This window comes from Ursus americanus, chromosome 6 (genome assembly GCF_024610735.1).
Source record: "Ursus americanus isolate L20-20 chromosome 6, mUrsAme1.1.p, whole genome shotgun sequence".
Classification (NCBI taxonomy): Eukaryota; Metazoa; Chordata; class Mammalia; order Carnivora; family Ursidae; genus Ursus; species Ursus americanus.
Window position 1 is genome coordinate 69,169,782 of NC_142132.1, and position 12,817 is coordinate 69,182,598.

The window sequence follows — 12,817 nt, forward strand, 5'->3', positions numbered from 1 at the left end:
ATTTGTTGAAGACTCTTCCTTCTCTGTCTTAATTTCTTGGGACTCTTGTTGAAGTCAATTGACCATAAATACAAGGATTAATCTGGACTCTGAATTCTGTTCCATTTATTCTTATGTCAGTTCCAGCTATTTTTAGGTCAGTACCACACTGTCTTTATTACTGGAATTAGGATTTTGATAGGAATTGTATTGAATCTGTAGATGAATTTGGGGAGTATTGCCATCTTAGCAATATTAAGTCTTTTCGATCCGTGAATACAAGATCTCCATTTACCTAGATCTTCTTTTTTTTTTTTTTTTTTTAAGATTTATTTATTTAGGAAAGAGAACATCCACGTGTTGGGGGGAGAGGGAGACATTCCTAAGCAGACTCCCTGCTGAGTGCAGAGTGGACCCTGCGATCATGACCTGAGCCGAAATCAAGAGTCGGACACTTAACTGACTAAGGCTCCCCAACCTAGATCTTTAATTTTTTTTTTTAAGATTTATTTATTTTAGAGAGAGAAAGAGTACATGTGGGAGGGGCAGAGGGAGAGGAAGAGAAACCAAGAGTTGGAGGCTTAACCCACTGTACCACCCAGGCTCCCCTTCTTTAATTTTTTTTTTTTAACAGTATTGTTTTGTAGTTTCTAGCCTATAAGTTTTACACTTCTTTTTAAAAATCTATATCTTAGCATTTTATACTTTTTGATGCTATTGTAAATGGAATTGTTTCCCTAATTTCTCTTTTGGAATTATCATTACTTATGTACAGAAGTACAAGTGATTTTTGTTTCTTGATCTTGTATCCTTTGTAACCTTGATAAATTTGTTTATTAGTTCTAAGAGTTTTTCAGTGAATTCTTTAGGGTTTTCTATGTACAAAATTGTATTGTCTACAAATGGATATAGTTTTACTTTTCTTCCTTTCGACTTTGGATGCCTTTTATTTCATTTTCTTTCCTAATTGCCCTGGTTAGACTTTTAGTTCAGTGTTGAATAGGAGTGGTGAGAATGGACATCCTCATCTTGTTCCTCATTGTAGGAAGAAAGCATTCAATCTTTTACCATAAAGTATGATATTAGCTGTGAGTTTGCAGATAACCATTACCTGGTTGTGGAAGTTCCTTTTATTCCTAGCTTGTTGAGTGTTTTACAACAAAGAAGTGTTGGATTTTGTGAAATCCTTTTTCTGCATCTATAGAGGTGATTATGTGATTTTTATCTTTCGTCATTAATATAGTGTGTTATGTTAATTGATTTTTGGATGTTAAACCAACCTTGGTTCTTGGACTAAATCCCTCTTGGTCATGGTGTATGATTATTTTTATATGTTGATGGATTCAAAAGGATTACATGCAAATCCTTTTATGTATTGCTGGATTTTTATATGTTTGCATGTATTTTGTTGAAGATTTCCGCATCTGTATTCCTAAGGGATATGGTCTGTAGCATTCTCGTGATATCTTTGTCTGATTTTGGTATCAGGGTAATATTGGTCTCAGAATAAGATAGGAAGTGTCCCGTCCTCTTCTGATTTTTGGAAGAGTTTGTGACATATTGATATTTATTTTCCTTTGAATGTTTGATTTGCCAGTGAAACCCTGTGACCTGGGCTTTTCTTCATGAGAAGCTTTTTAATTATGAATTCAATCTCTTTACTTGTATAGGTCTACTGATTTTTTATTTCTGGTTGAGTCAGTTGTAGTAACCTCTCTTTTATTAATTTGTTTCTTTTATCTCATCTGTTAGCATATAGTTGTTCATATATTCCCCTATAATCCTTTTTATTGTATAAGGTCAGTGGTGTTTTCCTTTCTTTCATGTCTTATTTTAGTTATTTAAGTCCTTTCTCCCCCTTTCTTTGGCCAGGAGAAGGAATAGGAAAAGGGTTTGTCAATTTAGTCGATCTTTTCAAAGAACCAACTTTTGCTTTTGGATTACATATTACTTGTTTTTTGCATTCATTCATCAAATATTTATCAAATCCTAGATACCTAGTCATGAACAAAACAGACATGTTTTCTCCTCCTCAAGACTCTCAGTCAAGGGGGAAATGGAAACATTAAACAAGTAGGTGTATGTCCTAAGCGCTGTGGAGGGGACCAGTGGGGTGCTGTGAGAGGTGCAGGGAGCTGGGTGTAGATCAGGTGGCCAGGAAGGAGCTCTGAGGAGGTGATAAGTAACTGAAATGGGAAGACGAGAAGGCACCATCACTTCAGAGAGAGAATACTGGATGTGTGTGTGTTTGGGGAGGGGTGGTTCTGTGGGCAGCATTATAGATTGAGGGGAACGGATAAACTGCAGCCCTGCTGTCCTGGGGCAGGAGCAGGTAAGGAAGAAGGTGTGACGGGGGAGGTGGGTGGGGCCACGTGATCAGGGACTCGTGGACTGTATTAAGTATACTGTGAGTTCCATTTAATCTGTGATAGACTTACTACATTGCTAATTTTTGTGGAAATCAGACAGTGCCGACCTGTCTCACGAGGTGGGTCTAAACCTTCCAGAGACGTCTGTTCCACCAGCAGGAAAGTCCAAGATCTTTCTCATGGCCTGGTGGGCCCCATGTGGTCTGGCCCACTAACCTCCGGCCTCCTGTCCCCATTCCCCAGCCATGCTAGCTCAGACGTGTTCCCCACACATGCCAGGGGAGAGCCTTTGGCGCTCGGCCCAGGCCATTTTCTTTGGTTGGCCCGCTATCTTTGCTTCTCTGCTCTTTTTTGACATTTGGGGCTGAGCGAAGATGTGCCATCGAGGGCTTTGGTGGTTGCACAGAGCTGCTGGAAATTTTAAGTATAGCCCACAGAGGGCAGTTGCTAATTTCAGAGGGCTGGCAGGGTCTCGCACTCTGTTCTGGAAGGGGCTGCTGCTCCTCAGAGCCCACCTTCTCCTTTGCTTCCTCCCCGTTGCCTGCTCCTCTCAGCTCCTGCCTCTTGGAATGTTCCCTCGGTCCTGTGCTGGGTCTGTTGTGGCCATTGTTTTGGTGGGAGCAGTCAGAGAACAGGACGTTTTTCTCTCTGGTTCCTTTCCCATCAAATGCTTACCTTTCTACTTACATGTTCAAAGGGCAAGTGAAGTAGTTCAAATGAAATTCCAGGTGAAGACTCTGGCTTTGGGCCCTGGATCGATACAAAGAATTGATTTTTACTTACCTGGTTCAGAACAGACTGAATCCTGGGAGAGCAGTGTGCACATATGTGCCTGATGTCTGTCAGCAAGATTATACGAGAAATCACACGCTGACTAGAGGAGCTCAAATCGCTCTTTTTTAATTAAAAAATAACTTCTACTCTGAATAGCAAACCCAGACACCCGTGTTTTAGGAAGGGTTCCCAAGGCTGCAGGTTCTTACCCAGTCCAGGCCACAGAGTTGGTTTTTTTTTTTTTTTTTTTTTTTCATGAAGAACATATTTTTCCCCATCTCTCACTGGGATGAGGAGAGGAAAAGGAATTAGTGTTTTGCCTTTAGAATGAAAAAAGTTAAAGTAACTACACAACAGAAACAGGAATATAAAGAGACAGTTGTTATCATTAGCAAGTACAAGGAAAGCTCTAGCAACCACATGTAGTCAGGGGGAAAACCTTTGTGCAGAGAGCATGTCAGTGTCTCGTGCCGGGGATGTCTGAAAACACCGTGAGTTAAGAAATATCTAGTAAGTGCCTCCTGTGTGTAAGATATTTCACTGTGGATGAAAACTATTTTGAGTCCTAAGACAGAAGGGAGATACTCCTTGGGGCCAGCAGGGCCAGCAGGGCCAGCAGGGGTGTGTGCCTGCTGGGAGCCCGGGGGCCAGACCAGGGCTGGCGCGGAGAAGCAGCCGGAGGCCAGGGAAGGGCTGCAGGAGGAGGTTCAGGGGTGACCCCGGCCCCAGCTGGGGCGGCTCTTGTTTCATGCCCTCAGGCTGGGATGGAGATGGATGGACTCTCGGGGGGCACACGGTGACTAAAGGAAAATAGAGTAAGATTGGGAAACATTCTAGACTCAGTAAGGTTTTTAGAAAGTCCTTCATAAGGTTAACTGGTGTTGACTTTTTTCATTCCACCGGTGACTTCTTTCCTTATTTGACGACGTATTTATTGTTTTTCTGAGTTTAACACTCTCCCTACTCAAGGTAGCAAATTCGAAAATACGAAATAAAAATAAAGAAGAAAATAAGAATAACTCATAATAATCTTATCACTGGGTTAACCACTGTTAGTGTATTTTGTTTCTTCCCTCTTTCTGCTTTATTCCATCATTCCAAAATGGAGACAAATAATGTGTATGGTTTTATGGGCTTGGGTTTTCCCGTTAATATGATCAAATGACATGGGAAGGGCCTTATGACATGATAATCCTCACAAGTGCGATAATGTAATGATTGCACAGTATTCCCTGGCATGGGTTTTCCCCTCTGACTTCAGCCTTATTCCCTCAGTGGCAGGTATTTATCACCTTTGCAAACCCCCTTTGTACAACCAGCCTTTCTCCCCAGCCACGGTGCTTTCCCCGGGGACTATCTGAGGGTGGAGGTCCTAGGTGAAGGGCTGTGACCTTCTGGGGTCTCGGCTGGGTGCTGCTGAGGTGCTCCCGTCACTGGTCTGCACCCCCTGCCAGACCTGCACTCTGGCGGGCACAGAGCACAATACCGATTTTCCATACTAAAGCATGCTGCTTTGCTTTGACTCATGCTTTTAAGTTGCTAATGAGGCTAAATGTTTTTTAGTTTGAGTATTTTTTTTTTAATCTAATTATTTTTGTTTATCCCTTTTCCCATGTTTTTTTCTTTTGGCTTAAAAAGATCTTTTATAAGGAAAATGACCTTTTTGTATTTATTGATTGCATTTTTCTCAGTTTGTTACTTTCATGACTTCCTTTTCTTTCTTTCTTTCTTTCTTTCTTTCTTTCTTTCTTTCTTTCTTTCTTTCTCATTGAGAAAGTCTCTCTCTATTCCAGGTTAACACAGAATTTGTTTCTTCTTCTGTAGTACCTTTTTTTTTCTTTTAACATGTTTTTAATCCATCTGGATTTATTTTGAATGTAATATACAATGAGACTCTCAATTGATTTTCTTCCAAATACTTAGCAAGGTTGCCAAAGCCATTTGTTAAATAACCCATTTCTCATTTGTTTGTTATGCTTTATTAATTATAATAAGAAATATGTGTGTGTGTCTGTATAATGTTTTAGGGTTACCTATTCTCTCCCATTGGTCCGCTTGAGTCTTACATCAGTACCATGCCGTGTTAATTGCCATGTTGTCTTCTAGTTTAAAAAGTTGTCTTACCCGTTCTTGTTTGTTCATTTTCCTGCACTGAGTGGTATTGGTGGTAACGGTGCGGGGGGTGGGGGCGCTTAGTGCAAGTCCTTAACAGTGATTCAGTGCAAACTGCACCAGGCACAAACGCGCTTAATCCTGAGTGTTGCTATCACTCTCTTCCTGGTTTACGGACGAGGAAACTGAGGCATGGCCTAGAGATTAAATTGCCCGAAGGCACACGGCCTGTAAGTGGTAGAGCTGGCATGAACTGTAGAATTAAGACTTTATTATCCATCACAAAGGGTCTTATGTGGAGTGATTGGAACCATATAAAATTATAGTTATTTAGATATAAAGAGCATCTTAATTTTTAATTTATTAATAGTCTCCATAGCCAAAAACCCAATATCTCTCTCTTTCCATTCTTTCTTTTTTTAAAAAGAACTTGTTTTTGGTAAGGTTATTTATAGGTCTCTTCTATTTTCTGATGCTCCTGTAAGTAGGATTGTTTTTCCAGTTTTTCAATGATCGAGGCTGGCAGGATAACGCTGTCCTTTCTCCTAGTGGTCTTTCTGACAGCCACACTGAATGCTTTATAAGAATTTGTTGCATTGTTGGATTTAACATTTTGTTGGCACTCCATGTATCTCTTCCTCACACAAAAAGATAACAATGGATTATAATTTTTTTGAGAACAAAAGGTGTCTACTCCAAGCTGTATTTTCTAGGCTGACCCCTATTGTTTTTAATTAAGATCCATGAAAGAATAAGAAGCGAGAACCAGGACATCCAATGAAAATCAACGTAGTTGAACCTTGTTTTGGTCAAAATAAGGCTTTGGTGTATATTTGTTTTTAAGAGCAGGATCTGCTTTTGATTCTGAAATGAGATTCTGCTTCAGATCTTTGAAACTTCATTTGAAGATGAGAGGATTCCTGGTTGGGGAAAGTCTATTTTTTACCACTTGACCTGGAGTTGCTGCTTAGTATTTCAGGCCACTAGGCTTTGGAGAGAATTCAGAAAAATCAATTTCTAGTCAGGATCCATTCTTGAAAGGTTGATAGGAGCCCAAGCATTGCTTTTGAATTTCCTTCGTTGTTAGCGAATGTGACATTTTTTTTCTTTGTTCCTCCTCACTTACTATTTCTGGACCTCACGATCATATATATATATATATGCACTGCAAGATCAGCCAGGGAAACAAAAAGCTGTCTGGTACAAACATAAAAATTAATTTGAAAATTGTCAGCGGAAACATTCCTGCAGTGAATCAAAAGAGGAAAATGAACTCAGAGTTCCGTGTAAGGTTGACGCTGCGGTTTATCTTGTCGGATTGGTCATGGCAGCCCTTGCTGGTAATCTCTGTGGGTCCACAGCTCTGTCTGGAGCTCCCAGGTGACAGGTGAAACCAGCCCGCTTTGTTGGGGGGGGTGGTGGAGGGAGTCCGGAAAAGAGGCAGGCCACTCCGGGTTGGGAGGTGGCAGTTGTAATAAGCTGTGGGAACTCACATACAAGGCTCGTGGTGGACGCGGCAAGATGAATGGGGCCCCTCCCGCCCGCCAGATCTTAAGTTTATATAGAGAGAGGCCGTAACTGGGTTCAGTCAAGTAGACCATGCAGGTGTTCTCAACACCACGTCATTATCTCAAGGCTGTGCCCTTGGAGCTGCCTCTGGGGATGAGAAAGGCAAGTGGAATCCACACTCCATGGGTGGGAGGGGGTGGGACGCCTCTGATCACCTGGGTCCAGCTCTTGGAGCGGCCAGTGGTCCGTCTTTTCGATGACCGTCCCCAGCAGTCCCCCTGTTCCTCTGGGCAGGTCTGATGCTCTGGTACTTCTCACTGCTGGCCTCTGGCTCTCACTGCTTGTCTGAGGTTCTGTGATTTGGATGCGGAGCCGGCTCCTGCCTTGGGTTTCTTAACCTTCGTGCAGTTCTCGCAGCCCGCTCCCTGGAGGCCTGGCAGAGGCACGTGCTCCGTAAGTGGGACTGGGGTAGCATGTGTATCAACTGCTCCTTCCTCCCCTTTCCTCCTTCACTTTGTCCCATTTCCAACCCTTGCCGCTGTCTGCCTCTTCCCATACGTGTCAGTCCAAGGCCCTGCCTTCCTCAGAAGCAAACTCACCCTGTGATGAGGTGGTAGTTTTCTCAGATCTTATACTGAGAAAGTGTGCATGGGAGTATTTTTATTTTTTTGTATTGATTCTAATTTTTTGAACTTTATTTGGATATAATTTTACTCTTAGAGAAAATAACAAGAATAATGCCAGACTACCCATATACTTGTTACCCAGACTCACCTATTTTTACCATTTGCCCTGTTGTTTGTTCGCCCTCTCTGTCCACGTGTGCGCATGTGTGTCTGTTTGTGTAAACATACCAATCTGTGGAGGGGAGCATTTGAGAGTATATTGCAAACACTGGGGTGCTTAACTCCAAAATGTTCAGTATATTTTTCCTAAGAATAAGCATATGCTCTTATGCAATTGGTACAGTTCTCAACCTCAGTACATTTTACACCAAGAAAATACTAATAGGGGTGCCCGGGTGGCTCAGTCAGTTAAGCATCTGCCTTCAGCTCAGGTCATGATCCCAGGGGGGTCCTGGGATTGAGTCCCATGTCTGGGTCCCTGCTCAGTGGGGAGTCTGCTTCCCCCTCTGCCCCTCTCCCCACTCATGCTCCTGCTCTCTCTCTCAAATAAATAAATAAAATCTTAAAAAAAAAAAAAAGAAAGAATGACAGAAAATTCTAATAATCTCCCATTCCCAGGCCTGTTTTGTCAGTTGACTGAAAATGTCCTTTGGAACAGGTTTTCCGCTGGTCTGGGGTTAAGTGTTGCATTTAGCTGCCGTACCTCCATAGCCTCCTTCAATCTGGAACATCTCCTCAGTCATCCTTTGTCTTTTGTGACATTGGCATTTTTGAGGAATACAGTTCTACCCTAATGGGACATTGCTCTTTGGGGGCTTTTCTGTTGTTTCTGTGCGATAACCGCAGTCAGAATACTGCATAACCCACGGCGCAGCTGTCTTGGGCATCTCGTCCGGAGGCACGTGATGTTTGCCGATGTCTGTTTTGATTACCTGAGCGAAGAATTGTCCAGTGTCTCCACTGGGCATTTACTCTTTTTCCCCTTGAAATGAATAAGCAGTGTGGGGAGACACTTTAAGACCATGCACATCCTCCCATGAAAATTTCTCCTGGTTAATTCTCATTTTTTTAACTTTATTAGATGATCTGAAAATAATTCCATGGAGGCTTTATGTGGAAAGCCAATTTAACTACTGCCTTTTGGAAACCTTTCTGTAACAAGGTGAACAGTAGTTAACAGTAAAATCGCTGTACATTTGAAGGTTGAACTAGAAGAGCAGTAACGGTGGATTTTTCCTCGTCAAAGCTGCACTTGTTTACTTCTCTCCCGTCTCCTCCTCAGTTAGACAGGAAGTCATCCCTGTTTCACTGTGGCTAAAACAGTCAACTCTCTCTCTTCTGGACAGTATGTAATAAAAGGATATCAGACCTCAAAGGTAACTAAACTTGAATCAAAGTTTAAAAATTGAGTAAGATTTTTCCTAAGCGAGAGGAATTTTTACAAGCGCAGTTACTGTAAACACTGTTAGCTGATAAGGACGTGGCAGGAGTTAGCACATTTAGGGGTGCCTGGTCCCGTCTCGCTGTGTGTGAGGAAGGGACGTGTGCTCATGCTGGGGGAGGGGCCTTCACCTGCAGGTTACATCTGCCTCCTAAAGCAGGCCTTCCTCTGTCCTGGATAAAATGATGTTGGTGATGGTAATTGTTCTGAGACCCCAAATACGTCATCTTTTTTGAGTAAATAAAATTAATACGAGTACTCCAGAAGCAGATCAGGGTCTTTGTGGCTGTGCCTCCATAGCCTCTAGAAACTGACGTGCTCCTGTTTCTCGTTGGAGAGAAAAGTAGTTTCCTTACAGTTAGATGAATTCCTTCAGTTCTTTCCTTCAGTGTCTTTGATTCTTTCCTTCAGTTTCTTTCCTTCCTCAGATTGAAAATGTGCAGGTGGTATGGCATGTGGGGGATGGAAGGGAGCTCTGACATCAGGTGCCCTTGGGTCTGACTCTCAGCTCTCACTTGGGAGCTCAGTGACTTCGTCTGAATCGGTTGTGTCCCGCATCTGTAAAACAGAGACGCGGGTACCTGCTGGACGGAGTTCCTGGCACTGAATGCGGCATTGTTGGTAAAGTGTGTGTGTCCCCGGCTGCTAGGAGGTACAAATGGGAAGGTCTAATTATCTCTGTTGCCAAGGTGAGTGAGGTGATGGGTAGAACCTTGGGAGGAGCCTCACATCGACAGTTTGCCATGAACCTGGGGGCCAAAGCGAGCTGCAGGTCTTTCATGGAGACACACAAGCTCAGATGTCCAGGCTGGTCCCGAGGCACTGGGATCACGAGGGGTAGTAGGTTCTCCGTCCACTGGGCTGAGTGTCAGCCAACAGATGCTGTTTCAGTCCTGGGATAGTTCTTGGAGCCTGCGAGATACCAAGGGCGCCGTTCTGGTGCTCTATGGTCAGGCGCTCGCGTGGGTGAGCCCCAAAGAGGCCAGTTAGGACATCCAGGAGGCCTCAGCCCTAGTCTGCCGGGCCCTGGGTGGGAATCTCTGGCATTTGGGTAGGGACAGCTCCCACCCAGAGCACGCCCCAGGAGAGAAGGGCTGGGCTCCAGGGCGCGGCAGGCAGTCTAGACGGTGTGACCTCATCCCCGGGGATACACAGTCGACATGCCACCAGACTGCCAGGGGGTTCTGAAACTTTAGGCTTAGAATAAGCACACATAGAGGTCTAATTGGAGCCCTTCACTTTTAGCTCATACCTTCAGAGGGTTGAGGAACTGTGGGCTTGGCTGTGGCCACTGTTACCACTATTTGCCTTCCTGGCTTCTCAGAACATGTGGGTCTGTGGGGAAGGGCCCTAGTTCTGCCACCGACTTCTGGCAGCTGCTCCCCAGTTCTTTCCCATGACTTTTGATACCTGCTGTCCTGGATAGGCCAGCTCAGAAGCCCGTCTGCATGTCTGATATTAAAAAAAAAAAGTTAAGGCCACCAGAAATATTTATTAAGTAAATAATTCACAATAAGGCAAATGCCACTTCAATTAGCTTTTCTCAGTTCAGTATTTTGGGTAAATGAAATTGCCTATTTTATGCCTACCTTTTCTTTTGTGTTCTTTAAAGTGTATATGAAGATAAAAAAGTCACATAGTTTTCAGGACTCTGACATAATTGGTACACAGATATTTTGTTATTGCTCTGAGTTTAATCTTTCCAGAAAGCTAACTAGCTAAGTGTAAGCACAGTGATAAAATTATTCATAGCTTCCTTTCCCAGTGGCTGGTCAATTTTAGGACTCTCTCCCGAGGAAATATCTTCTCCCTCAGAACGAACAGAGGAGCTAAAATATGCCTTGCCCAAAGTGTTTCTCCCTGTGGATAGTCCTGTGACATGTAGGCCTGGCTGGGGAGCAGTGAGTGACGCAGGGTAGTGTCTGCCATCCCCTGCCTCGAGGTCCCCTGCAGAGAGAGTAGGTGCAGGGGAGAAGGCCACACTCCAGATCCTGTGCACACAGGGATTTTCACCTCGTGGCCCGAAGTGCTGCACGAGCTCCTTACTCCATACCTTCAGGTACGGGCTCTCCAGGGGCTCATTCTGACTTCCCCACAACCTGACCATTTTCACACCTGGACCCCAGGGCTGTCAGGCTGTGTCTTTACCAACTCAGAAGAGAATTTGGAACAACGTAAACACGATGTGTGCTCACTGGCTTTTTTGTTTCTTTGTTTCCCTCTAAAATTGCTTGAAATTATATAAAAATAAAACAATTTTGAGTGTGATAGTGGTCCTTTTTAATTTTTTTAAGATTTTATTTATTTATTTATTTATTTATTTAAGAGAGAGAGAGAGAGAGAGAGAGAGAGAGCGCAAGCAGGAGCAGGGGAACGGCAGAGAGAGAGAGAATTGCAAGCGGACTTCCTGCTGCTTGCGGAGCCCGACACAGGGCTCAATCTCACAACCCTGTGATCATGACCTGAGCCGAAATCAAGAGTTGGATGCTCAGCTGACTGAGCCACCCAGGCGCCCCGATGGTGGTTCTTTTATTACATTCTTAAATGTATGGTCATGAGTTATTTAGAAAAACCAGTCTTTACAGGCTTTTCAGTGGCTTAGCATCTGATATCTGCCTCTCACTTGAGCATTAGTAACAGATTTTTCATCAAAAATCCCAGACTTATTTTTGAGATTCCTACAGTTTCTGGATGATAAAAGTCCCTACTTTTGTGCAGAGAGGATTCTATATAAATTAATGTTTGAAAGAGCATTTCGGGTTGTAAGAACATGACGTAAGCATATGCGTCCAGAGATCTTTGTGCAGATCGGTGAGCTCTCGTTGGTGAATGCTCTAGAGAATCCGGGGAAGGGTGGTTGGAGCCTCGCGCTTTGTGTTTGTATCTACTCGTGTGTATTTACATACGTGCCCACGTACGTACACCCAAATAAATACATGTACATGGGCACACACACATTCCTCATATGGTTCCTCTTTGTCTGACTTGACTGCTTTCAAGCTATCATTCTGATGTGCCGGGACAGAGTTCTGTTTGGCTTCTGGATGCTGCCCTGTGGGAAGATGACATCCCCAAGTATTCCTAGTTTCTAGAGGCAGCAGAATGCCCCAAATCCTCCTTGATAAGAGGTCGTTGGAATTCCTTGCTCTTATGGGTTCATCTGTTTTTATGCTGAGGAGCTGGTACCTGATAGCTTTTTAAATTTCTCCCAAATTTGGCATTCAGTTTTGAAGAAAAAATTTGGAAATGACAGTGACTGATTCCCCAGATGCTCGCCTTTCCTCCTGCACCCCACCAGTGGAGGGCATTAGCCGCCTCAGCTCAGCTTCGCATCACTCAATTCCAGGGGAAAGAAAAAGATGAATATGACCTTGTCCTGCCCTGAGGGGGAAATGGAGTATGGGTGTGTGTGCACGTGCGTGCGTATACCCACACACACATGCAATTGAAAGTTAAAAGTGAAGTGCATTAGAAACACAGAAGTCTGAGTAAGTCTATAGACCGTCTCTTGGATGACGACAGTGGACTCCTTCCTGGTCTTTCTGCTAGTAAAGTGAGTGGGAAAATACGTATGTGAGACTAAGTTGGCAAATAATAAGAGTACCACTTACATAAAAGTTTGAAAACCACTGCTCTAATGCTTCCCCCCAAAAACTGCCTCAGACTAGACCCCACAATCTCACGTCTGTTCCAGAAGATGCCTAACTTGTCCCTGACACCACACAGCGAGCAGCCTTTTGGGCACAACCTGTGATCCTCCGTGGCTTAGCATCTCAGCTGTTGGATAGAACCCACAGCCCTCTGTACCTTACAGGCCTCAGCCCTGACCCTCACCGGTTGCAGGTGCACCCTGCCAGCTGCTCTCTACTCTAGCTTCGGGATTCACAGTTCGAGACAAATCTAGCTGAACTTAGCCATATATTCTGAGAATGTACCGATGTCATTATTTAAGGAGTCTAGAACTGTAGTAAAAGGTACTTTGTAAATTAGCTTTAGAATTTTCAGAG

General features: G+C 43.7%; 1 protein-coding gene across 1 annotated transcript in view; it reads left to right on the plus strand.

Annotated features, from left to right (window-relative positions):
• Positions 1–12,817, plus strand: part of NTPCR (nucleoside-triphosphatase, cancer-related) — a 28,692-nt gene that overhangs the window by 7,318 nt on the left and 8,557 nt on the right. The window lies entirely within an intron of this gene.